The 24,235-nt window shown below is 37.4% G+C and overlaps 24 non-coding genes across 24 annotated transcripts; all 24 read left to right on the top strand.

Annotated features, from left to right (window-relative positions):
* The first annotated feature begins 809 nt into the window (after positions 1 to 809).
* TRNAG-UCC (transfer RNA glycine (anticodon UCC)) lies at positions 810 to 881 on the top strand. Its single transcript has one exon. It is a non-coding gene; the product is annotated as a tRNA-Gly (tRNA).
* A 906-nt stretch (positions 882 to 1,787) lies between these two features.
* TRNAG-UCC (transfer RNA glycine (anticodon UCC)) lies at positions 1,788 to 1,859 on the top strand. The gene has a single exon. It is a non-coding gene; the product is annotated as a tRNA-Gly (tRNA).
* A 1,928-nt stretch (positions 1,860 to 3,787) lies between these two features.
* On the top strand, positions 3,788 to 3,859 carry TRNAG-GCC (transfer RNA glycine (anticodon GCC)). The gene has a single exon. It is a non-coding gene; the product is annotated as a tRNA-Gly (tRNA).
* A 428-nt stretch (positions 3,860 to 4,287) lies between these two features.
* On the top strand, positions 4,288 to 4,359 carry TRNAG-UCC (transfer RNA glycine (anticodon UCC)). Its single transcript has one exon. It is a non-coding gene; the product is annotated as a tRNA-Gly (tRNA).
* A 406-nt stretch (positions 4,360 to 4,765) lies between these two features.
* Positions 4,766 to 4,837, top strand: TRNAG-UCC (transfer RNA glycine (anticodon UCC)). The gene has a single exon. It is a non-coding gene; the product is annotated as a tRNA-Gly (tRNA).
* A 928-nt stretch (positions 4,838 to 5,765) lies between these two features.
* On the top strand, positions 5,766 to 5,837 carry TRNAG-UCC (transfer RNA glycine (anticodon UCC)). The gene has a single exon. It is a non-coding gene; the product is annotated as a tRNA-Gly (tRNA).
* A 428-nt stretch (positions 5,838 to 6,265) lies between these two features.
* TRNAG-UCC (transfer RNA glycine (anticodon UCC)) lies at positions 6,266 to 6,337 on the top strand. Its single transcript has one exon. It is a non-coding gene; the product is annotated as a tRNA-Gly (tRNA).
* A 906-nt stretch (positions 6,338 to 7,243) lies between these two features.
* On the top strand, positions 7,244 to 7,315 carry TRNAG-UCC (transfer RNA glycine (anticodon UCC)). Its single transcript has one exon. It is a non-coding gene; the product is annotated as a tRNA-Gly (tRNA).
* A 928-nt stretch (positions 7,316 to 8,243) lies between these two features.
* On the top strand, positions 8,244 to 8,315 carry TRNAG-UCC (transfer RNA glycine (anticodon UCC)). The gene has a single exon. It is a non-coding gene; the product is annotated as a tRNA-Gly (tRNA).
* A 1,428-nt stretch (positions 8,316 to 9,743) lies between these two features.
* Positions 9,744 to 9,815, top strand: TRNAR-UCU (transfer RNA arginine (anticodon UCU)). Its single transcript has one exon. It is a non-coding gene; the product is annotated as a tRNA-Arg (tRNA).
* Positions 9,816 to 10,721: 906 nt separating this feature from the next.
* Positions 10,722 to 10,793, top strand: TRNAG-UCC (transfer RNA glycine (anticodon UCC)). The gene has a single exon. It is a non-coding gene; the product is annotated as a tRNA-Gly (tRNA).
* A 1,406-nt stretch (positions 10,794 to 12,199) lies between these two features.
* TRNAG-UCC (transfer RNA glycine (anticodon UCC)) lies at positions 12,200 to 12,271 on the top strand. Its single transcript has one exon. It is a non-coding gene; the product is annotated as a tRNA-Gly (tRNA).
* A 928-nt stretch (positions 12,272 to 13,199) lies between these two features.
* On the top strand, positions 13,200 to 13,271 carry TRNAG-UCC (transfer RNA glycine (anticodon UCC)). The gene has a single exon. It is a non-coding gene; the product is annotated as a tRNA-Gly (tRNA).
* Positions 13,272 to 13,699: 428 nt separating this feature from the next.
* TRNAR-UCU (transfer RNA arginine (anticodon UCU)) lies at positions 13,700 to 13,771 on the top strand. The gene has a single exon. It is a non-coding gene; the product is annotated as a tRNA-Arg (tRNA).
* A 906-nt stretch (positions 13,772 to 14,677) lies between these two features.
* On the top strand, positions 14,678 to 14,749 carry TRNAG-UCC (transfer RNA glycine (anticodon UCC)). Its single transcript has one exon. It is a non-coding gene; the product is annotated as a tRNA-Gly (tRNA).
* Positions 14,750 to 15,655: 906 nt separating this feature from the next.
* TRNAG-UCC (transfer RNA glycine (anticodon UCC)) lies at positions 15,656 to 15,727 on the top strand. Its single transcript has one exon. It is a non-coding gene; the product is annotated as a tRNA-Gly (tRNA).
* A 928-nt stretch (positions 15,728 to 16,655) lies between these two features.
* On the top strand, positions 16,656 to 16,727 carry TRNAG-UCC (transfer RNA glycine (anticodon UCC)). Its single transcript has one exon. It is a non-coding gene; the product is annotated as a tRNA-Gly (tRNA).
* Positions 16,728 to 17,155: 428 nt separating this feature from the next.
* On the top strand, positions 17,156 to 17,227 carry TRNAG-UCC (transfer RNA glycine (anticodon UCC)). The gene has a single exon. It is a non-coding gene; the product is annotated as a tRNA-Gly (tRNA).
* Positions 17,228 to 17,654: 427 nt separating this feature from the next.
* On the top strand, positions 17,655 to 17,726 carry TRNAG-UCC (transfer RNA glycine (anticodon UCC)). Its single transcript has one exon. It is a non-coding gene; the product is annotated as a tRNA-Gly (tRNA).
* Positions 17,727 to 18,154: 428 nt separating this feature from the next.
* Positions 18,155 to 18,226, top strand: TRNAG-UCC (transfer RNA glycine (anticodon UCC)). Its single transcript has one exon. It is a non-coding gene; the product is annotated as a tRNA-Gly (tRNA).
* A 1,428-nt stretch (positions 18,227 to 19,654) lies between these two features.
* TRNAG-UCC (transfer RNA glycine (anticodon UCC)) lies at positions 19,655 to 19,726 on the top strand. Its single transcript has one exon. It is a non-coding gene; the product is annotated as a tRNA-Gly (tRNA).
* A 2,427-nt stretch (positions 19,727 to 22,153) lies between these two features.
* Positions 22,154 to 22,225, top strand: TRNAG-UCC (transfer RNA glycine (anticodon UCC)). The gene has a single exon. It is a non-coding gene; the product is annotated as a tRNA-Gly (tRNA).
* A 928-nt stretch (positions 22,226 to 23,153) lies between these two features.
* TRNAG-UCC (transfer RNA glycine (anticodon UCC)) lies at positions 23,154 to 23,225 on the top strand. The gene has a single exon. It is a non-coding gene; the product is annotated as a tRNA-Gly (tRNA).
* Positions 23,226 to 24,153: 928 nt separating this feature from the next.
* TRNAE-UUC (transfer RNA glutamic acid (anticodon UUC)) lies at positions 24,154 to 24,225 on the top strand. Its single transcript has one exon. It is a non-coding gene; the product is annotated as a tRNA-Glu (tRNA).
* Positions 24,226 to 24,235: the final 10 nt, after the last annotated feature.

Raw genomic sequence — 24,235 nt, 5'->3', positions numbered from 1 at the left:
ACTTTTGATTCCACCACTGCCTGATTAAAGATTTGTAAATACATTTTACAAAGTTCACTGAGGTGCCATATGCAAGTAAATCAAAGGTCTTTTCTTTTCTCAGTTTTGATACCACTGTATATCAGTTCAATGGTGCATAAAAACCTTAAGTATGGATGAGCCTAAATCTTAAATTGTGAATGTCATGCAATTTGCCAATTTTGTTTGAATATCTACCACCAATGGTGCTATAGCGCAGGCTATAAAAATCTTTCAAACAGTTGTTGTGATTTCCATATTGGCCACTATATGCATTTGAAAAGTGCTCAAGCATTGGTGGCATAGTGGTGAGCATAGCTTCCTTCTAAGCAGTTGACTCGGGTTCGATTCCCGGCCAATGCATCCTTTTCCTTATGTGCTGTTTTCGCACTTATAGTTGTTGCTTAAGATATGCTCAGATGACAAGGTCCATAGAAAATGTTAAAATCTTTGTAGAAATCATGATTCCTTCTTAGCAGATGACTTTTGATTCCACCACTGCCTGATTAAAGATTTGTAAATACATTTTACAAAGTTCACTGAGGTGCCATATGCAAGTAAATCGAAGGTCTTTTCTTTTCTCAGTTTTGATACCACTGTATATCAGTTCAATGGTGCATAAAAACCTTAAGTATGGATAAGCCTAAATCTTGAATTGTGAATGTCATGCAATTTGCCAATTTTGTTTGAATATCTTCCACCAATGGTGCTACAGCGCAGGCTATAAATATCTTTCAAACAGTTGTTGTGATTTCCATATTGGCCACTATATGCATTTGAAAAGAGCTCAAGCATTGGTGGTATAGTGGTGAGCATAACTGCCTTCCAAGCTGTTGACCCGGGTTCGATTCCCGGCCAATGCATCCTTTTCCTTATGTGCTGTTTTCGCACTTATAGTTGTTGCTTAAGATATGCTCAGATGACAAGGTCCATAGAAAATGTTAAAATCTTTGTAGAAATCATGATTCCTTCTTAGCAGATGACTTAAAGATTTGTAAATACATTTTACACAGTTCACTGAGGTGCCATATGCAAGTAAAACGAAGGTCTTTTCTATTCTCAGTTTTTATACCACTGTATATCAGTTCAATGGTGCATAAAAACCTTAAGTATGGATGAGCCTAAATCTTGAATTGTGAATGTCATGCAATTTGCCAATTTTGTTTGAATATCTTCCACCAATGGTGCTACAGCGCAGGCTATAAATATCTTTCAAACAGTTGTTGTGATTTCCATATTGGCCACTATATGCATTGAAAAAGCGCTCAAGCATTGGTGGCATAGTGGTGAGCATAGCTGCCTTCCAAGCAGTTGACTCGGGTTCGATTCACGGCGAATGCATCCTTTTCCTTATGTGCTGTTTTCGCACTTATAGTTGTTGCTTAAGATATGCTCAGATGACAAGGTCCATAGAAAATGTTAAAATCTTTGTAGAAATCATGATTCCTTCTTAGCAGATGACTTTTGATTCCACCACTGCCTGATTAAAGATTTGTAAATACATTTTACAAAGTTCACTGAGGTGCCATATGCAAGTAAATCGAAGGTCTTTTCTTTTCTCAGTTTTGATACCACTGTATATCAGTTCAATGGTGCATAAAAACCTTAAGTATGGATAAGCCTAAATCTTGAATTGTGAATGTCATGCAATTTGCCAATTTTGTTTGAATATCTTCCACCAATGGTGCTACAGCGCAGGCTATAAATATCTTTCAAACAGTTGTTGTGATTTCCATATTGGCCACTATATGCATTTGAAAAGAGCTCAAGCATTGGTGGTATAGTGGTGAGCATAGCTGCCTTCCAAGCTGTTGACCCGGGTTCGATTCCCGGCCAATGCATCCTTTTCCTTATGTGCTGTTTTCGCACTTATAGTTGTTGATTAAGATATGCTCAGATGACAAGGTCCATAGAAAATGTTAAAATCTTTGTAGAAATCATGATTAATTCTTAGCAGATGACTTTTGATTCCACCACTGCCTGATTAAAGATTTGTAAATACATTTTACAAAGTTCACTGAGGTGCCATATGCAAGTAAAACGAAGGTCTTTTCTATTCTCAGTTTTTATACCACTGTATATCAGTTCAATGGTGCATAAAAACCTTAAGTATGGATGAGCCTAAATCTTGAATTGTGAATGTCATGCAATTTGCCAATTTTGTTTGAATATCTTCCACGAATGGTGCTACAGCGCAGGCTATAAATATCTTTCAAACAGTTGTTGTGATTTCCATATTGGCCACTATATGCATCGAAAAAGGGCTCAAGCATTGGTGGTATAGTGGTGAGCATAGCTGCCTTCCAAGCAATTGACTCGGGTTCGATTCCCGGCCAATGCATCCTTTTCCTTATGTGCTGTTTTCGCACTTATAGTTGTTGCTTAAGATATGCTCAGATGACAAGGTCCATAGAAAATGTTAAAATCTTTGTAGAAATCATGATTCCTTCTTAGCAGATGACTTTTGATTCCACCACTGCCTGATTAAAGATTTGTAAATACATTTTACAAAGTTCACTGAGGTGCCATATGCAAGTAAATCGAAGGTCTTTTCTTTTCTCAGTTTTGATACCACTGTATATCAGTTCAATGGTGCATAAAAACCTTAAGTATGGATGAGCCTAAATCTTGAATTGTGAATGTCATGCAATTTGCCAATTTTGTTTGAATATCTTCCACCAATGGTGCTACAGCGCAGGCTATAAATATCTTTCAAACAGTTGTTGTGATTTCCATATTGGCCACTATATGCAGTTGAAAAGTTCTCCAGCATTGGTGGTATAGTGGTGCGCATAGCTGCCTTCCAAGCAGTTGACCCAGGTTCGATTCCCGGCCAATGCATCCTTTTCCTTATGTGTTGTTTTCCCACTTATAGTTGTTGCTTAAGATATGCTCAGATGACAAGGTCCTTAGAAAATGTTAAAATCTTTGTAGAAATCATGATTCCTTCTTAGCAGATGACTTTTGATTCCACCACTGCCTGATTAAAGATTTGTAAATACATTTTACAAAGTTCACTGAGGTGCCATATGCAAGTAAATCGAAGGTCTTTTCTTTTCTCAGTTTTGATACCACTGTATATCAGTTCAATGGTGCATAAAAACCTTAAGTATGGATGAGCCTAAATCTTGAATTGTGAATGTCATGCAATTTGCCAATTTTGTTTGAATATCTTCCACCAATGGTGCTACAGCGCAGGCTATAAATATCTTTCAAACAGTTGTTGTGATTTCCATATTGGCCACTATATGCAGTTGAAAAGTTCTCCAGCATTGGTGGTATAGTGGTGCGCATAGCTGCCTTCCAAGCAGTTGACCCAGGTTCGATTCCCGGCCAATGCATCCTTTTCCTTATGTGCTGTTTTCGCACTTATAGTTGTTGCTTAAGATATGCTCAGATGACAAGGTCCTTAGAAAATGTTAAAATCTTTGTAGAAATCATGATTCCTTCTTAGCAGATGACTTTTGATTCCACCACTGCCTGATTAAAGATTTGTAAATACATTTTACAAAGTTCACTGAGGTGCCATATGCAAGTAAATCAAAGGTCTTTTCTTTTCTCAGTTTTGATACCACTGTATATCAGTTCAATGGTGCATAAAAACCTTAAGTATGGATGAGCCTAAATCTTGAATTGTGAATGTCATGCAATTTTCCAATTTTGTTTGAATATCTTCCACCAATGGTGCTACAGCGCAGGCTATAAATATCTTTCAAACAGTTGTTGTGATTTCCATATTGGCCATTATATGCATTCGAAAAGAGCTCAAGCATTGGTGGTATAGTGGTGAGCATAGCTGCCTGCCAAGCAGTTGACCCGGGTTTGATTCCCGGCCAATGCATCCTTTTCCTTATGTGCTGTTTTCGCACTTATAGTTGTTGCTTAAGATATGCTCAGATGACAAGGTCCATAGAAAATGTTAAAATCTTTGTAGAAATCATGATTCCTTCTTAGCAGATGACTTTTGATTCCACCACTGCCTGATTAAAGATTTGTAAATACATTTTACAAAGTTCACTGAGGTGCCATATGCAAGTAAATCGAAGGTCTTTTCTTTTCTCAGTTTTGATACCACTGTATATCAGTTCAATGGTGCATAAAAACCTTAAGTATGGATGAGCCTAAATCTTGAATTGTGAATGTCATGCAATTTGCCAATTTTGTTTGAATATCTTCCACCAATGGTGCTACAGCGCAGGCTATAAATATCTTTCAAACAGTTGTTGTGATTTCCATATTGGCCACTATATGCATTTGAAAAGAGCTCAAGCATTGGTGGTATAGTGGTGAGCATAGCTGCCTTCCAAGCTGTTGACCCGGGTTCGATTCCCGGCCAATGCATAATTTTCCTTATGTGCTGTTTTCGCACTTATAGTTGTTGCTTAAGATATGCTCAGATGACAAGGTCCATAGAAAATGTTAAAATCTTTGTAGAAATCATGATTCCTTCTTAGCAGATGACTTAAAGATTTGTAAATACATTTTACACAGTTCACTGAGGTGCCATATGCAAGTAAAACGAAGGTCTTTTCTATTCTCAGTTTTTATACCACTGTATATCAGTTCAATGGTGCATAAAAACCTTAAGTATGGATGAGCCTAAATCTTGAATTGTGAATGTCATGCAATTTGCCAATTTTGTTTGAATATCTTCCACCAATGGTGCTACAGCGCAGGCTATAAATATCTTTCAAACAGTTGTTGTGATTTCCATATTGGCCACTATATGCAATCGAAAAGAGCTCAAGCATTGGTGGTATAGTGGTGAGCATAGCTGCTTTCCAAGCAGTTGACCCGGGTTCGATTCCCGGCCAATGCATCCTTTTCCTTATGGGCTGTTTTCGCACTTATAGTTGTTGCTTAAGATATGCTCAGATGACAAGGTCCATAGAAAATGTTAAAATCTTTGTAGAAATCATGATTCCTTCTTAGCAGATGACTTTTGATTCCACCACTGCCTGATTAAAGATTTGTAAATACATTTTACAAAGTTCACTGAGGTGCCATATGCAAGTAAATCAAAGGTCTTTTCTTTTCTCAGTTTTGATACCACTGTATATCAGTTCAATGGTGCATAAAAACCTTAAGTATGGATGAGCCTAAATCTTAAATTGTGAATGTCATGCAATTTGCCAATTTTGTTTGAATATCTACCACCAATGGTGCTACAGCGCAGGCTATAAAAATCTTTCAAACAGTTGTTGTGATTTACATATTGGCCACTATATGCATTTGAAAAGTGCTCAAGCATTGGTGGCATAGTGGTGAGCATAGCTTCCTTCTAAGCAGTTGACTCGGGTTCGATTCCCGGCCAATGCATCCTTTTCCTTATGTGCTGTTTTCGCACTTATAGTTGTTGCTTAAGATATGCTCAGATGACAAGGTCCATAGAAAATGTTAAAATCTTTGTAGAAATCATGATTCATTCTTAGCAGATGACTTTTGATTCCACCACTGCCTGATTAAAGATTTGTAAATACATTTTACAAAATTCACTGAGGTGCCATATGCAATTAAATCGAAGGTCTTTTCTTTTCTCAGTTTTGATACCACTGTATATCAGTTCAATGGTGCATAAAAACCTTAAGTATGGATGAGCCTAAATCTTGAATTGTGAATGTCATGCAATTTGCCAATTTTGTTTGAATATCTTCCACCAATGGTGCTACAGCGCAGGCTATAAATATCTTTCAAACAGTTGTTGTGATTTCCATATTGGCCACTATATGCATTTGAAAAGTTCTCCAGCATTGGTGGTATAGTGGTGCGCATAGCTGCCTTCCAAGCAGTTGACCTGGGTTCGATTCCCGGCCAATGCATCCTTTTCCTTATGTGCTGTTTTCGCACTTATAGTTGTTGCTTAAGATATGCTCAGATGACAAGGTCCTTAGAAAATGTTAAAATCTTTGTAGAAATCATGATTCCTTCTTAGCAGATGACTTTTGATTCCACCACTGCCTGATTAAAGATTTGTAAATACATTTTACAAAGTTCACTGAGGTGCCATATGCAAGTAAATCAAAGGTCTTTTCTTTTCTCAGTTTTGATACCACTGTATATCAGTTCAATGGTGCATAAAAACCTTAAGTATGGATGAGCCTAAATCTTGAATTGTGAATGTCATGCAATTTGCCAATTTTGTTTGAATATCTTCCACCAATGGTGCTACAGCGCAGGCTATAAATATCTTTCAAACAGTTGTTGTGATTTCCATATTGGCCACTATATGCATATGAAAAGAGCTCAAGCATTGGTGGTATAGTGGTGAGCATAGCTGCCTTCCAAGCTGTTGACCCGGGTTCGATTCCCGGCCAATGCATACTTTTCCTTATGTGCTGTTTTCGCACTTATAGTTGTTGCTTAAGATATGCTCAGATGACAAGGTCCATAGAAAATGTTAAAATCTTTGTAGAAATCATGATTCCTTCTTAGCAGATGACTTAAAGATTTGTAAATACATTTTACACAGTTCACTGAGGTGCCATATGCAAGTAAAACGAAGGTCTTTTCTATTCTCAGTTTTTTTACCACTGTATATCAGTTCAATGGTGCATAAAAACCTTAAGTATGGATGAGCCTAAATCTTGAATTGTGAATGTCATGCAATTTGCCAATTTTGTTTGAATATCTTCCACCAATGGTGCTACAGCGCAGGCTATAAATATCTTTCAAACAGTTGTTGTGATTTCCATATTGGCCACTATATGCATTGAAAAAGCGCTCAAGCATTGGTGGCATAGTGGTGAGCATAGCTGCCTTCCAAGCAGTTGACTCGGGTTCGATTCACGGCCAATGCATCCTTTTCCTTATGTGCTGTTTTCGCACTTATAGTTGTTGCTTAAGATATGCTCAGATGACAAGGTCCATAGAAAATGTTAAAATCTTTGTAGAAATCATGATTCCTTCTTAGCAGATGACTTTTGATTCCACCACTGCCTGATTAAAGATTTGTAAATACATTTTACAAAGTTCACTGAGGTGCCATATGCAAGTAAATCGAAGGTCTTTTCTTTTCTCAGTTTTGATACCACTGTATATCAGTTCAATGGTGCATAAAAACCTTAAGTATGGATAAGCCTAAATCTTGAATTGTGAATGTCATGCAATTTGCCAATTTTGTTTGAATATCTTCCACCAATGGTGCTACAGCGCAGGCTATAAATATCTTTCAAACAGTTGTTGTGATTTCCATATTGGCCACTATATGCATTTGAAAAGAGCTCAAGCATTGGTGGTATAGTGGTGAGCATAGCTGCCTTCCAAGCTGTTGACCCGGGTTCGATTCCCGGCCAATGCATCCTTTTCCTTATGTGCTGTTTTCGCACTTATAGTTGTTGCTTAAGATATGCTCAGATGACAAGGTCCATAGAAAATGTTAAAATCTTTGTAGAAATCATGATTAATTCTTAGCAGATGACTTTTGATTCCACCACTGCCTGATTAAAGATTTGTAAATACATTTTACAAAGTTCACTGAGGTGCCATATGCAAGTAAAACGAAGGTCTTTTCTATTCTCAGTTTTTATACCACTGTATATCAGTTCAATGGTGCATAAAAACCTTAAGTATGGATGAGCCTAAATCTTGAATTGTGAATGTCATGCAATTTGCCAATTTTGTTTGAATATCTTCCACGAATGGTGCTACAGCGCAGGCTATAAATATCTTTCAAACAGTTGTTGTGATTTCCATATTGGCCACTATATGCATCGAAAAAGGGCTCAAGCATTGGTGGTATAGTGGTGAGCATAGCTGCCTTCCAAGCAATTGACTCGGGTTCGATTCCCGGCCACTGCATCCTTTTCCTTATGTGCTGTTTTCGCACTTATAGTTGTTGCTTAAGATATGCTCAGATGACAAGGTCCATAGAAAATGTTAAAATCTTTGTAGAAATCATGATTCCTTCTTAGCAGATGACTTTTGATTCCACCACTGCCTGATTAAAGATTTGTAAATACATTTTACAAAGTTCACTGAGGTGCCATATGCAAGTAAATCGAAGGTCTTTTCTTTTCTCAGTTTTGATACCACTGTATATCAGTTCAATGGTGCATAAAAACCTTAAGTATGGATAAGCCTAAATCTTGAATTGTGAATGTCATGCAATTTGCCAATTTTGTTTGAATATCTTCCACCAATGGTGCTACAGCGCAGGCTATAAATATCTTTCAAACAGTTGTTGTGATTTCCATATTGGCCACTATATGCAATCGAAAAGAGCTCAAGCATTGGTGGTATAGTGGTGAGCATAGCTGCCTTCCAAGCAGTTGACCCAGGTTCGAATCCTGGCCAATGCATCCTTTTCCTTATATGCTGTTTTCGCACTTATAGTTGTTGCTTAAGATATGCTCAGATGACAAGGTCCATAGAAAATGTTAAAATCTTTGTAGAAATCATGATTCCTTCTTAGCAGATGACTTTTGATTCCACCACTGCCTGATTAAAGATTTGTAAATACATTTTACAAAGTTCACTGAGGTGCCATATGCAAGTAAATCAAAGGTCTTTTCTTTTCTCAGTTTTGATACCACTGTATATCAGTTCAATGGTGCATAAAAACCTTAAGTATGGATGAGCCTAAATCTTGAATTGTGAATGTCATGCAATTTGCCAATTTTGTTTGAATATCTACCACCAATGGTGCTACAGCGCAGGCTATAAAAATCTTTCAAACAGTTGTTGTGCTTTCCATATTGGCCACTATATGCATTTGAAAAGTGCTCAAGCATTGGTGGCATAGTGGTGAGCATAGCTTCCTTCTAAGCAGTTGACTCGGGTTCGATTCCCGGCCAATGCATCCTTTTCCTTATGTGCTGTTTTCGCACTTATAGTTGTTGCTTAAGATATGCTCAGATGACAAGGTCCATAGAAAATGTTAAAATCTTTGTAGAAATCATGATTCCTTCTTAGCAGATGACTTTTGATTCCACCACTGCCTGATTAAAGATTTGTAAATACATTTTACAAAGTTCACTGAGGTGCCATATGCAAGTAAATCGAAGGTCTTTTCTTTTCTCAGTTTTGATACCACTGTATATCAGTTCAATGGTGCATAAAAACCTTAAGTATGGATGAGCCTAAATCTTGAATTGTGAATGTCATGCAATTTGCCAATTTTGTTTGAATATCTTCCACCAATGGTGCTACAGCGCAGGCTATAAATATCTTTCAAACAGTTGTTGTGATTTCCATATTGGCCACTATATGCATTTGAAAAGTTCTCCAGCATTGGTGGTATAGTGGTGCGCATAGCTGCCTTCCAAGCAGTTGACCTGGGTTCGATTTCCGGCCAATGCATCCTTTTCCTTATGTGCTGTTTTCGCACTTATAGTTGTTGCTTAAGATATGCTCAGATGACAAGGTCCTTAGAAAATGTTAAAATCTTTGTAGAAATCATGATTCCTTCTTAGCAGATGAGTTTTGATTCCACCACTGCCTGATTAAAGATTTGTAAATACATTTTACAAAGTTCACTGAGGTGCCATATGCAAGTAAATCAAAGGTCTTTTCTTTTCTCAGTTTTGATACCACTGTATATCAGTTCAATGGTGCATAAAAACCTTAAGTATGGATAAGCCTAAATCTTGAATTGTGAATGTCATGCAATTTGCCAATTTTGTTTGAATATCTTCCACCAATGGTGCTACAGCGCAGGCTATGAATATCTTTCAAACAGTTGTTGTGATTTCCATATTGGCCACTATATGCATTTGAAAAGAGCTCAAGCATTGGTGGTATAGTGGTGAGCATAGCTGCCTTCTAAGCTGTTGACCCGGGTTCGATTCCCGGCCAATGCATCATTTTCCTTATGTGCTGTTTTCGCACTTATAGTTGTTGCTTAAGATATGCTCAGATGACAAGGTCCATAGAAAATGTTAAAATCTTTGTAGAAATCATGATTCCTTCTTAGCAGATGACTTAAAGATTTGTAAATACATTTTACACAGTTCACTGAGGTGCCATATGCAAGTAAAACGAAGGTCTTTTCTATTCTCAGTTTTTATACCACTGTATATCAGTTCAATGGTGCATAAAAACCTTAAGTATGGATGAGCCTAAATCTTGAATTGTGAATGTCATGCAATTTGCCAATTTTGTTTGAATATCTTCCACCAATGGTGCTACAGCGCAGGCTATAAATATCTTTCAAACAGTTGTTGTGATTTCCATATTGGCCACTATATGCATTTGAAAAGTGCTCAAGCATTGGTGGCATAGTGGTGAGCATAGCTTCCTTCTAAGCAGTTGACTCGGGTTCGATTCCCGGCCAATGCATCCTTTTCCTTATGTGCTGTTTTCGCACTTATAGTTGTTGCTTAAGATATGCTCAGATGACAAGGTCCATAGAAAATGTTAAAATCTTTGTAGAAATCATGATTCCTTCTTAGCAGATGACTTTTGATTCCACCACTGCCTGATTAAAGATTTGTAAATACATTTTACAAAGTTCACTGAGGTGCCATATGCAAGTAAATCGAAGGTCTTTTCTTTTCTCAGTTTTGATACCACTGTATATCAGTTCAATGGTGCATAAAAACCTTAAGTATGGATAAGCCTAAATCTTGAATTGTGAATGTCATGCAATTTGCCAATTTTGTTTGAATATCTTCCACCAATGGTGCTACAGCGCAGGCTATAAATATCTTTCAAACAGTTGTTGTGATTTCCATATTGGCCACTATATGCATTTGAAAAGAGCTCAAGCATTGGTGGTATAGTGGTGAGCATAGCTGCCTTCCAAGCTGTTGACCCGGGTTCGATTCCCGGCCAATGCATCCTTTTCCTTATGTGCTGTTTTCGCACTTATAGTTGTTGCTTAAGATATGCTCAGATGACAAGGTCCATAGAAAATGTTAAAATCTTTGTAGAAATCATGATTCCTTCTTAGCAGATGACTTAAAGATTTGTAAATACATTTTACACAGTTCACTGAGGTGCCATATGCAAGTAAAACGAAGGTCTTTTCTATTCTCAGTTTTTATACCACTGTATATCAGTTCAATGGTGCATAAAAACCTTAAGTATGGATGAGCCTAAATCTTGAATTGTGAATGTCATGCAATTTGCCAATTTTGTTTGAATATCTTCCACCAATGGTGCTACAGCGCAGGCTATAAATATCTTTCAAACAGTTGTTGTGATTTCCATATTGGCCACTATATGCATTGAAAAAGCGCTCAAGCATTGGTGGCATAGTGGTGAGCATAGCTGCCTTCCAAGCAGTTGACTCGGGTTCGATTCACGGCCACTGCATCCTTTTCCTTATGTGCTGTTTTCGCACTTATAGTTGTTGCTTAAGATATGCTCAGATGACAAGGTCCATAGAAAATGTTAAAATCTTTGTAGAAATCATGATTAATTCTTAGCAGATGACTTTTGATTCCACCACTGCCTGATTAAAGATTTGTAAATACATTTTACAAAGTTCACTGAGGTGCCATATGCAAGTAAAACGAAGGTCTTTTCTATTCTCAGTTTTTATACCACTGTATATCAGTTCAATGGTGCATAAAAACCTTAAGTATGGATGAGCCTAAATCTTGAATTGTGAATGTCATGCAATTTGCCAATTTTGTTTGAATATCTTCCACGAATGGTGCTACAGCGCAGGCTATAAATATCTTTCAAACAGTTGTTGTGATTTCCATATTGGCCACTATATGCATCGAAAAAGGGCTCAAGCATTGGTGGTATAGTGGTGAGCATAGCTGCCTTCCAAGCAATTGACTCGGGTTCGATTCCCGGCCACTGCATCCTTTTCCTTATGTGCTGTTTTCGCACTTATAGTTGTTGCTTAAGATATGCTCAGATGACAAGGTCCATAGAAAATGTTAAAATCTTTGTAGAAATCATGATTCCTTCTTAGCAGATGACTTTTGATTCCACCACTGCCTGATTAAAGATTTGTAAATACATTTTACAAAGTTCACTGAGGTGCCATATGCAAGTAAATCGAAGGTCTTTTCTTTTCTCAGTTTTGATACCACTGTATATCAGTTCAATGGTGCATAAAAACCTTAAGTATGGATAAGCCTAAATCTTGAATTGTGAATGTCATGCAATTTGCCAATTTTGTTTGAATATCTTCCACCAATGGTGCTACAGCGCAGGCTATAAATATCTTTCAAACAGTTGTTGTGATTTCCATATTGGCCACTATATGCAATCGAAAAGAGCTCAAGCATTGGTGGTATAGTGGTGAGCATAGCTGCCTTCCAAGCAGTTGACCCAGGTTCGAATCCTGGCCAATGCATCCTTTTCCTTATATGCTGTTTTCGCACTTATAGTTGTTGCTTAAGATATGCTCAGATGACAAGGTCCATAGAAAATGTTAAAATCTTTGTAGAAATCATGATTCCTTCTTAGCAGATGACTTTTGATTCCACCACTGCCTGATTAAAGATTTGTAAATACATTTTACAAAGTTCACTGAGGTGCCATATGCAAGTAAATCAAAGGTCTTTTCTTTTCTCAGTTTTGATACCACTGTATATCAGTTCAATGGTGCATAAAAACCTTAAGTATGGATGAGCCTAAATCTTGAATTGTGAATGTCATGCAATTTGCCAATTTTGTTTGAATATCTACCACCAATGGTGCTACAGCGCAGGCTATAAAAATCTTTCAAACAGTTGTTGTGCTTTCCATATTGGCCACTATATGCATTTGAAAAGTGCTCAAGCATTGGTGGCATAGTGGTGAGCATAGCTTCCTTCTAAGCAGTTGACTCGGGTTCGATTCCCGGCCAATGCATCCTTTTCCTTATGTGCTGTTTTCGCACTTATAGTTGTTGCTTAAGATATGCTCAGATGACAAGGTCCATAGAAAATGTTAAAATCTTTGTAGAAATCATGATTCCTTCTTAGCAGATGACTTTTGATTCCACCACTGCCTGATTAAAGATTTGTAAATACATTTTACAAAGTTCACTGAGGTGCCATATGCAAGTAAATCGAAGGTCTTTTCTTTTCTCAGTTTTGATACCACTGTATATCAGTTCAATGGTGCATAAAAACCTTAAGTATGGATGAGCCTAAATCTTGAATTGTGAATGTCATGCAATTTGCCAATTTTGTTTGAATATCTTCCACCAATGGTGCTACAGCGCAGGCTATAAATATCTTTCAAACAGTTGTTGTGATTTCCATATTGGCCACTATATGCATTTGAAAAGTTCTCCAGCATTGGTGGTATAGTGGTGCGCATAGCTGCCTTCCAAGCAGTTGACCTGGGTTCGATTCCCGGCCAATGCATCCTTTTCCTTATGTGCTGTTTTCGCACTTATAGTTGTTGCTTAAGATATGCTCAGATGACAAGGTCCTTAGAAAATGTTAAAATCTTTGTAGAAATCATGATTCCTTCTTAGCAGATGAGTTTTGATTCCACCACTGCCTGATTAAAGATTTGTAAATACATTTTACAAAGTTCACTGAGGTGCCATATGCAAGTAAATCAAAGGTCTTTTCTTTTCTCAGTTTTGATACCACTGTATATCAGTTCAATGGTGCATAAAAACCTTAAGTATGGATAAGCCTAAATCTTGAATTGTGAATGTCATGCAATTTGCCAATTTTGTTTGAATATCTTCCACCAATGGTGCTACAGCGCAGGCTATGAATATCTTTCAAACAGTTGTTGTGATTTCCATATTGGCCACTATATGCATTTGAAAAGAGCTCAAGCATTGGTGGTATAGTGGTGAGCATAGCTGCCTTCTAAGCTGTTGACCCGGGTTCGATTCCCGGCCAATGCATCATTTTCCTTATGTGCTGTTTTCGCACTTATAGTTGTTGCTTAAGATATGCTCAGATGACAAGGTCCATAGAAAATGTTAAAATCTTTGTAGAAATCATGATTCCTTCTTAGCAGATGACTTAAAGATTTGTAAATACATTTTACACAGTTCACTGAGGTGCCATATGCAAGTAAAACGAAGGTCTTTTCTATTCTCAGTTTTTATACCACTGTATATCAGTTCAATGGTGCATAAAAACCTTAAGTATGGATGAGCCTAAATCTTGAATTGTGAATGTCATGCAATTTGCCAATTTTGTTTGAATATCTTCCACCAATGGTGCTACAGCGCAGGCTATAAATATCTTTCAAACAGTTGTTGTGATTTCCATATTGGCCACTATATGCATTTGAAAAGTGCTCAAGCATTGGTGGCATAGTGGTGAGCATAGCTTCCTTCTAAGCAGTTGACTCGGGTTCGATTCCCGGCCAATGCATCCTTTTCCTTATGTGCTGTTTTCGCACTTATAGTTGTTGCTTAAGATATGCTCAGATGACAAGGTCCATAGAAAATGTTAAAATCTTTGTAGAAATCATGATTCCTTCTTAGCAGATGACTTTTGATTCCACCACTGCCTGATTAAAGATTTGTAAATACATTTTACAAAGTTCACTGAGGTGCCATATGCAAGTAAATCGAAGGTCTTTTCTTTTCTCAGTTTTGATACCACTGTATATCAGTTCAATGGTGCATAAAAACCTTAAGTATGGATAAGCCTAAATCTTGAATTGTGAATGTCATGCAATTTGCCAATTTTGTTTGAATATCTTCCACCAATGGTGCTACAGCGCAGGCTATAAATATCTTTCAAACAGTTGTTGTGATTTCCATATTGGCCACTATATGCATTTGAAAAGAGCTCAAGCATTGGTGGTATAGTGGTGAGCATAGCTGCCTTCCAAGCTGTTGACCCGGGTTCGATTCCCGGCCAATGCATCCTTTTCCTTATGTGCTGTTTTCGCACTTATAGTTGTTGCTTAAGATATGCTCAGATGACAAGGTCCATAGAAAATGTTAAAATCTTTGTAGAAATCATGATTCCTTCTTAGCAGATGACTTAAAGATTTGTAAATACATTTTACACAGTTCACTGAGGTGCCATATGCAAGTAAAACGAAGGTCTTTTCTATTCTCAGTTTTTATACCACTGTATATCAGTTCAATGGTGCATAAAAACCTTAAGTATGGATGAGCCTAAATCTTGAATTGTGAATGTCATGCAATTTGCCAATTTTGTTTGAATATCTTCCACCAATGGTGCTACAGCGCAGGCTATAAATATCTTTCAAACAGTTGTTGTGATTTCCATATTGGCCACTATATGCATTGAAAAAGCACTCAAGCATTGGTGGCATAGTGGTGAGCATAGCTGCCTTCCAAGCAGTTGACTCGGGTTCGATTCACGGCCACTGCATCCTTTTCCTTATGTGCTGTTTTCGCACTTATAGTTGTTGCTTAAGATATGCTCAGATGACAAGGTCCATAGAAAATGTTAAAATCTTTGTAGAAATCATGATTCCTTCTTAGCAGATGACTTTTGATTCCACCACTGCCTGATTAAAGATTTGTAAATACATTTTACAAAGTTCACTGAGGTGCCATATGCAAGTAAATCGAAGGTCTTTTCTTTTCTCAGTTTTGATACCACTGTATATCAGTTCAATGGTGCATAAAAACCTTAAGTATGGATAAGCCTAAATCTTGAATTGTGAATGTCATGCAATTTGCCAATTTTGTTTGAATATCTTCCACCAATGGTGCTACAGCGCAGGCTATAAATATCTTTCAAACAGTTGTTGTGATTTCCATATTGGCCACTATATGCATTTGAAAAGAGCTCAAGCATTGGTGGTATAGTGGTGAGCATAGCTGCCTTCCAAGCTGTTGACCCGGGTTCGATTCCCGGCCAATGCATCCTTTTCCTTATGTGCTGTTTTCGCACTTATAGTTGTTGCTTAAGATATGCTCAGATGACAAGGTCCATAGAAAATGTTAAAATCTTTGTAGAAATCATGATTAATTCTTAGCAGATGACTTTTGATTCCACCACTGCCTGATTAAAGATTTGTAAATACATTTTACAAAGTTCACTGAGGTGCCATATGCAAGTAAAACGAAGGTCTTTTCTATTCTCAGTTTTTATACCACTGTATATCAGTTCAATGGTGCATAAAAACCTTAAGTATGGATGAGCCTAAATCTTGAATTGTGAATGTCATGCAATTTGCCAATTTTGTTTGAATATCTTCCACGAATGGTGCTACAGCGCAGGCTATAAATATCTTTCAAACAGTTGTTGTTATTTCCATATTGGCCACTATATGCATCGAAAAAGGGCTCAAGCATTGGTGGTATAGTGGTGAGCATAGCTGCCTTCCAAGCAATTGACTCGGGTTCGATTCCCGGCCACTGCATCCTTTTCCTTATGTGCTGTTTTCGCACTTATAGTTGTTGCTTAAGATATGCTCAGATGACAAGGTCCATAGAAAATGTTAAAATCTTTGTAGAAATCATGATTCCTTCTTAGCAGATGACTTTTGATTCCACCACTGCCTGATTAAAGATTTGTAAATACATTTTACAAAGTTCACTGAGGTGCCATATGCAAGTAAATCGAAGGTCTTTTCTTTTCTCAGTTTTGATACCACTGTATATCAGTTCAATGGTGCATAAAAACCTTAAGTATGGATAAGCCTAAATCTTGAATTGTGAATGTCATGCAATTTGCCAATTTTGTTTGAATATCTTCCACCAATGGTGCTACAGCGCAGGCTATAAATATCTTTCAAACAGTTGTTGTGATTTCCATATTGGCCACTATATGCAATCGAAAAGAGCTCAAGCATTGGTGGTATAGTGGTGAGCATAGCTGCCTTCCAAGCAGTTTACCCAGGTTCGAATCCTGGCCAATGCATCCTTTTCCTTATATGCTGTTTTCGCACTTATAGTTGTTGCTTAAGATATGCTCAGATGACAAGGTCCATAGAAAATGTTAAAATCTTTGTAGAAATCATGATTCCTTCTTAGCAGATGACTTTTGATTCCACCACTGCCTGATTAAAGATTTGTAAATACATTTTACAAAGTTCACTGAGGTGCCATATGCAAGTAAATCAAAGGTCTTTTCTTTTCTCAGTTTTGATACCACTGTATATCAGTTCAATGGTGCATAAAAACCTTAAGTATGGATGAGCCTAAATCTTGAATTGTGAATGTCATGCAATTTGCCAATTTTGTTTGAATATCTACCACCAATGGTGCTACAGCGCAGGCTATAAAAATCTTTCAAACAGTTGTTGTGATTTCCATATTGGCCACTATATGCATTTGAAAAGTGCTCAAGCATTGGTGGTATAGTGGTGAGCATAGCTGCCTTCCAAGCAGTTGACCCGGGTTCGATTCCCGGCCAATGCATCCTTTTCCTTATGTGCTGTTTTCGCACTTATAGTTGTTGCTTAAGATATGCTCAGATGACAAGGTCCATAGAAAATGTTAAAATCTTTGTAGAAATCATGATTCCTTCTTAGCAGATGACTTTTGATTCCACCACTGCCTGATTAAAGATTTGTAAATACATTTTACAAAGTTCACTGAGGTGCCATATGAAGTAAATCGAAGGTCTTTTCTTTTCTCAGTTTTGATACCACTGTATGTAAGTTCATTGGTGCATAAAAACCTTAAGTATGGATGAGCCTAAATCTTGAATTGTGAATGTCATGCAATTTGCCAATTTTGTTTGAATATCTTCCACCAATGGTGCTACAGCGCAGGCTATAAATATCTTTCAAACAGTTGTTGTGATTTCCATATTGGCCACTATATGCATTCGAAAACAGCTCAAGCATTGGTGGTATAGTGGTGAGCATAGCTGCCTTCCAAGCAGTTGACCCGGGTTCGATTCCTGGCCAATGCATCCTTTTCCTTATGTGCTGTTTTCGCACTTATAGTTGTTGCTTAAGATATGCTCAGATGACAAGGTCCATAGAAAATGTTAAAATCTTTGTAGAAATCATGATTCCTTCTTAGCAGATGACTTTTGATTCCACCACTGCATGATTAAAGATTTGTAAACACATTTTACAAAGTTCACTGAGGTGCCATATGCAAGTACATCAAAGGTCTTTTCTTTTCTCAGTTTTGATACCACTGTATATCAGTTCAATGGTGCATAAAAACCTTAAGTATAGATGAGCCTAAATCTTGAATTGTGAATGTCATGCAATTTGCCAATTTTGTTTGAATATCTACCACCAATGGTGCTACAGCGCAGGCTATAAATATCTTTCAAACAGTTGTTGTGATTTCCATATTGGCCACTATATGCATTTGAAAAGTGCTCAAGCATTGGTGGTATAGTGGTGAGCATAGCTGCTTTCCAAGCAGTTGACCCGGGGTCGATTCCCGGCCAATGCATCCTTTTCCTTATGTGCTGTTTTCGCACTTATAGTTGTTGCTTAAGATATGCTCAGATGACAAGGTCCATAGAAAATGTTAAAATCTTTGTAGAAATCATGATTCCTTCTTAGCAGATGACTTTTGATTCCACCACTGCCTGATTAAAGATTTGTAAATACATTTTACAAAGTTCACTGAGGTGCCATATGCAAGTAAATCGAAGGTCTTTTCTTTTCTCAGTTTTGATACCACTGTATATCAGTTCAATGGTGCATAAAAACCTTAAGTATGGATAAGCCTAAATCTTGAATTGTGAATGTCATGCAATTTGCCAATTTTGTTTGAATATCTTCCACCAATGGTGCTACAGCGCAGGCTATAAATATCTTTCAAACAGTTGTTGTGATTTCCATATTGGCCACTATATGCATTTGAAAAGAGCTCAAGCATTGGTGGTATAGTGGTGAGCATAGCTTTCTTCCAAGCTGTTGACCCGGGTTCGATTCCCAGCCAATGCATCCTTTTCCTTATGTGCTGTTTTCGCACTTATAGTTGTTGCTTAAGATATGCTCAGATGACAAGGTCCATAGAAAATGTTAAAATCTTTGTAGAAATCATGATTAATTCTTAGCAGATGACTTTTGATTCCACCACTGCTTGATTAAAGATTTGTAAATACATTTTACAAAGTTCACTGAGGTGCCATATGCAAGTAAAACGAAGGTCTTTTCTATTCTCAGTTTTTATACCACTGTATATCAGTTCAATGGTGCATAAAAACCTTAAGTATGGATGAGCCTAAATCTTGAATTGTGAATGTCATGCAATTTGCCAATTTTGTTTGAATATCTTCCACGAATGGTGCTACAGCGCAGGCTATAAATATCTTTCAAACAGTTGTTGTGATTTCCATATTGGCCACTATATGCATCGAAAAAGGGCTCAAGCATTGGTGGTATAGTGGTGAGCATAGCTGCCTTCCAAGCAATTGACTCGGGTTCGATTCCCGGCCAATGCATCCTTTTCCTTATGTGCTGTTTTCGCACTTATAGTTGTTGCTTAAGATATGCTCAGATGACAAGGTCCATAGAAAATGTTAAAATCTTTGTAGAAATCATGATTCCTTCTTAGCAGATGACTTTTGATTCCACCACTGCCTGATTAAAGATTTGTAAATACATTTTACAAAGTTCACTGAGGTGCCATATGCAAGTAAATCGAAGGTCTTTTCTTTTCTCAGTTTTGATACCACTGTATATCAGTTCAATGGTGCATAAAAACCTTAAGTATGGATAAGCCTAAATCTTGAATTGTGAATGTCATGCAATTTTCCAATTTTGTTTGAATATCTTCCACCAATGGTGCTACAGCGCAGGCTATAAATATCTTTCAAACAGTTGTTGTGATTTCCATATTGGCCACTATATGCATTTGAAAAGAGCTCAAGCATTGGTGGTATAGTGGTGAGCATAGCTGCCCTCCAAGCTGTTGACCCGGGTTCGATTCCCGGCCAATGCATCCTTTTCCTTATGTGCTGTTTTCGCACTTATAGTTGTTGCTTAAGATATGCTCAGATGACAAGGTCCATAGAAAATGTTAAAATCTTTGTAGAAATCATGATTAATTCTTAGCAGATGACTTTTGATTCCACCACTGCCTGATTAAAGATTTGTAAATACATTTTACAAAGTTCACTGAGGTGCCATATGCAAGTAAAACGAAGGTCTTTTCTATTCTCAGTTTTTATACCACTGTATATCAGTTCAATGGTGCATTAAAACCTTAAGTATGGATGAGCCTAAATCTTGAATTGTGAATGTCATGCAATTTGCCAATTTTGTTTGAATATCTTCCACGAATGGTGCTACAGCGCAGGCTATAAATATCTTTCAAACAGTTGTTGTGATTTCCATATTGGCCACTATATGCATCGAAAAAGGGCTCAAGCATTGGTGGTATAGTGGTGAGCATAGCTGCCTTCCAATCAATTGACTCGGGTTCGATTCCCGGCCAATGCATCCCTTTCCTTATGTGCTGTTTTCGCACTTATAGTTGTTGCTTAAGATATGCTCAGATGACAAGGTCCATAGAAAATGTTAAAATCTTTGTAGAAATCATGATTCCTTCTTAGCAGATGACTTTTGATTCCACCACTGCATGATTAAAGATTTGTAAACACATTTTACAAAGTTCACTGAGGTGCCATATGCAAATACATCAAAGGTCTTTTCTTTTCTCAGTTTTGATACCACTGTATATCAGTTCAATGGTGCATAAAAACCTTAAGTATGGATGAGCCTAAATCTTAAATTGTGAATGTCATGCAATTTGCCAATTTTGTTTGAATATCTACCAACAATGGTGCTACAGCGCAGGCTATAAAAATCTTTCAAACAGTTGTTGTGATTTCCATATTGGCCACTATATGCATTTGCAAAGTGCTCAAGCATTGGTGGTATAGTGGTTGACATAGCTGCCTTCCAAGCAGTTGACCCGGGTTCGATTCCCGGCCATGCATCCTTTTCCTTATGTGCTGTTTTCGCACTTATAGTTGTTGCTTAAGATATGCTCAGATGACAAGGTCCATAGAAAATGTTAAAATCTTTGTAGAAATCATGATTCCTTCTTAGCAGATGACTTTTGATTCCACCACTGCCTGATTAAAGATTTGTAAATACATTTTACAAAGTTCACTGAGGTGCCATATGCAAGTAAATCGAAGGTCTTTTCTTTTCTCAGTTTTGATACCACTGTATATCAGTTCAATGGTGCATAAAAACCTTAAGTATGGATGAGCCTAAATCTTGAATTGTGAATGTCATGCAATTTGCCAATTTTGTTTGAATATCTTCCACCAATGGTGCTACAGCGCAGGCTATAAATATCTTTCAAACAGTTGTTGTGATTTCCATATTGGCCACTATATGCATTCGAAAAGAGCTCTAGCATTGTTGGTATAGTGGTGAGCCTAGCTGCCTTCCAAGCTGTTGACCCGGGTTCGATTCCCGGCCAATGCATCCTTTTCCTTATGTGCTGTTTTCGCACTTATAGTTGTTGCTTAAGATATGCTCAGATGACAAGGTCCATAGAAAATGTTAAAATCTTTGTAGAAATCATGATTCCTTCTTAGCAGATGACTTTTGATTCCACCACTGCCTGATTAAAGATTTGTAAATACATTTTACACAGTTCACTGAGGTGCCATATGCAAGTAAAACGAAGGTCTTTTCTATTCTCAGTTTTTATACCACTGTATATCAGTTCAATGGTGCATAAAAACCTTAAGTATGGATGAGCCTAAATCTTGAATTGTGAATGTCATGCAATTTGCCAATTTTGTTTGAATATCTTCCACCAATGGTGCTACAGCGCAGGCTATAAATATCTTTCAAACAGTTGTTGTGATTTCCATATTGGCCACTATATGCATTGAAAAAGCGCTCAAGCATTGGTGGTATAGTGGTGAGCATAGCTGCCTTCCAAGCAGTTGACTCGGGTTCGATTCACGGCCAATGCATCCTTTTCCTTATGTGCTGTTTTCGCACTTATAGTTGTTGCTTAAGATATGCTCAGATGACAAGGTCCATAGAAAATGTTAAAATCTTTGTAGAAATCATGATTCCTTCTTAGCAGATGACTTTTGATTCCACCACTGCCTGATTAAAGATTTGTAAATACATTTTACAAAGTTCACTGAGGTGCCATATGCAAGTAAATCGAAGGTCTTTTCTTTTCTCAGTTTTGATACCACTGTATATCAGTTCAATGGTGCATAAAAACCTTAAGTATGGATAAGCCTAAATCTTGAATTGTGAATGTCATGCAATTTGCCAATTTTGTTTGAATATCTTCCACCAATGGTGCTACAGCGCAGGCTATAAATATCTTTCAAACAGTTGTTGTGATTTCCATATTGGCCACTATATGCATTTGAAAAGAGCTCAAGCATTGGTGGTATAGTGGTGAGCATAGCTGCCTTCCAAGCTGTTGACCCGGGTTCGATTCCCGGCCAATGCATCCTTTTCCTTATGTGCTGTTTTCGCACTTATAGTTGTTGCTTAAGATATGCTCAGATGACAAGGTCCATAGAAAATGTTAAAATCTTTGTAGAAATCATGATTAATTCTTAGCAGATGACTTTTGATTCCACCACTGCCTGATTAAAGATTTGTAAATACATTTTACAAAGTTCACTGAGGTGCCAAATGCAAGTAAAATGAAGGTCTTTTCTATTCTCAGTTTTTATACCACTGTATATCAGTTCAATGGTGCATAAAAACCTTAAGTATGGATGAGCCTAAATCTTGAATTGTGAATGTCATGCAATTTGCCAATTTTGTTTGAATATCTTCCACGAATGGTGCTACAGCGCAGGCTATAAATATCTTTCAAACAGTTTTTGTGATTTCCATATTGGCCACTATATGCATCAAAAAAGGTCTCAAGCATTGGTGGTATAGTGGTGAGCATAGCTGCCTTCCAAGCAATTGACTCAGGTTCGATTCCCGGCCACTGCATCCTTTTCCTTATGTGCTGTTTTCGCACTTATAGTTGTTGCTTAAGATATGCTCAGATGACAAGGTCCATAGAAAATGTTAAAATCTTTGTAGAAATCATGATTCCTTCTTAGCAGATGACTTTTGATTCCACCACTGCCTGATTAAAGATTTGTAAATACATTTTACAAAGTTCACTGAGGTGCCATATGCAAGTAAATCGAAGGTCTTTTCTTTTCTCAGTTTTGATACCACTGTATATCAGTTCAATGGTGCATAAAAACCTTAAGTATGGATAAGCCTAAATCTTGAATTGTGAATGTCATGCAATTTGCCAATTTTGTTTGAATATCTTCCACCAATGGTGCTACAGCGCAGGCTATAAATATCTTTCAAACAGTTGTTGTGATTTCCATATTGGCCACTATATGCAATCGAAAAGAGCTCAAGCATTGGTGGTATAGTGGTGAGCATAGCTGCCTTCCAAGCAGTTGACCCAGGTTCAAATCCCGGCCAATGCATCCTTTTCCTTATGTGCTGTTTTCGCACTTATAGTTGTTGCTTAAGATATGCTCAGATGACAAGGTCCATAGAAAATGTTAAAATCTTTGTAGAAATCATGATTCCTTCTTAGCAGATGACTTTTGATTCCACCACTGCCTGATTAAAGATTTGTAAATACATTTTACAAAGTTCACTGAGGTGCCATATGCAAGTAAATCGAAGGTCTTTTCTTTTCTCAGTTTTGATACCACTGTATATCAGTTCAATGGTGCATAAAAACCTTAAGTATGGATAAGCCTAAATCTTGAATTGTGAATGTCATGCAATTTGCCAATTTTGTTTGAATATCTTCCACCAATGGTGCTACAGCGCAGGCTATAAATATCTTTCAAACAGTTGTTGTGATTTCCATATTGGCCACTATATGCATTTGAAAAGAGCTCAAGCATTGGTGGTATAGTGGTGAGCATAGCTTTCTTCCAAGCTGTTGACCCGTGTTCGATTCCCGGCCAATGCATCCTTTTCCTTATGTGCTGTTTTCGCACTTATAGTTGTTGCTTAAGATATGCTCAGATGACAAGGTCCATAGAAAATGTTAAAATCTTTGTAGAAATCATGATTAATTCATAGCAGATGACTTTTGATTCCACCACTGCCTGATTAAAGTTTTGTAAATACATTTTACAAAGTTCACTGAGGTGCCATATGCAAGTAAAACGAAGGTCTTTTCTATTCTCAGTTTTTATACCACTGTATATCAGTTCAATGGTGCATAAAAACCTTAAGTATGGATGAGCCTAAATCTTGAATTGTGAATGTCATGCAATTTGCCAATTTTGTTTGAATATCTTCCACGAATGGTGCTACAGCGCAGGCTATAAATATCTTTCAAACAGTTGTTGTGATTTCCATATTGGCCACTATATGCATCGAAAAAGGGCTCAAGCATTGGTGGTATAGTGGTGAGCATAGCTGCCTTTCAAGCAATTGACTCGGGTTCGATTCCCGGCCAATGCATCCTTTTCCT

Source organism: Pseudophryne corroboree, chromosome 4 (genome assembly GCF_028390025.1).
Source record: "Pseudophryne corroboree isolate aPseCor3 chromosome 4, aPseCor3.hap2, whole genome shotgun sequence".
In the NCBI taxonomy this organism is placed as follows: Eukaryota; Metazoa; Chordata; class Amphibia; order Anura; family Myobatrachidae; genus Pseudophryne; species Pseudophryne corroboree.
The sequence above is the reverse complement of the archived record's forward strand: the minus strand, read 5'-3'. Positions and strand labels throughout refer to the sequence as shown.